Source organism: Echinops telfairi, unplaced genomic scaffold, assembly GCF_000313985.2.
Source record: "Echinops telfairi isolate 266 unplaced genomic scaffold, ASM31398v2 ScPeMD7_30;HRSCAF=105, whole genome shotgun sequence".
NCBI classification, from domain to species: domain Eukaryota; kingdom Metazoa; phylum Chordata; class Mammalia; order Afrosoricida; family Tenrecidae; genus Echinops; species Echinops telfairi.
The window spans coordinates 1711068-1712036 of NW_022103927.1; positions in this window are offsets into that span (position 1 = coordinate 1711068).

Here is a 969-nt window from a genome sequence, read left to right on the forward strand (position 1 = left end):
CAAGCTATATACATCGCAAAATACTCATATACACATCTACGCCCACTTTCCCCACCCGACACCTGTGCAGCCTTTTTATCTGCCTATGCGTATACTCACGGATCACCATTTTTTCAGGATTTCCACAAGGCTTTTATTGGCTGATTTTTGGACATAAATCAGCAGACATTCCTTCTGAGGTGCCTCTGGATGGACTCAGGCCATTAAACTTTCAGTTAGCTGTCCAGCACTTAGCTCATTGCCTCCCACAGGGATTCCTACTCATTTCCCAAGGGTGTTATAGCAGTACCATACACTGGGTGCCTTAAAATAACGGCAATTGATTATCTTATGTTTCTAGAGGCTAAGGCTCTGGAGAGAGAGACTTCGTGGTCTCTTCTAGCTTCTGGTGGTCCCTGTCAACCCTTGCTGTTCCTTGACTTGTAGATGTATTACTCCAAGCCTTGCCTCTGTCTTCTCGTGGCCATCTTTCCTCTGCCTCCATCTTCACGTGGCTGTCTTCCTTCCGGACCTCTCTGTGTCTTTTTTTGGTTTATGTTCCCACCTAGGTTGGATGAAAACTCACCCTACTCTAATATGGCCTCATTTTAAGTTAACTGATTAAAAAAAAATCCCAACTCACTGCCATTGAGGCAATTCTACGCCATAGAGGCTCTAGTAGGACTGCTGCGTATAGTTTCCAAAGCTCTAATCTTCACAGGAAAAATGAGCTCTGGTGGCATAGTTGGGAGAAAGACAAGAATGTCTACTCCCGTAAAGAGTTACAGCCTTGGAAACTCACAAGGGCAGTTCAACCCTGTCGTGTAAGGCCACTATGAGTTAAACTTGACTTGTTGGTAATGAGTTTTAATTTTAGTCGGGCTGTTACCTGCATGGTCAGCAGGTAAAAACCGCCCGCAGTTTGAAACCACCAGCTGCTCCTTGGGGGAAGGATCAGGATTTCTACTTCCCTAAGGCATTAGAGTCTTG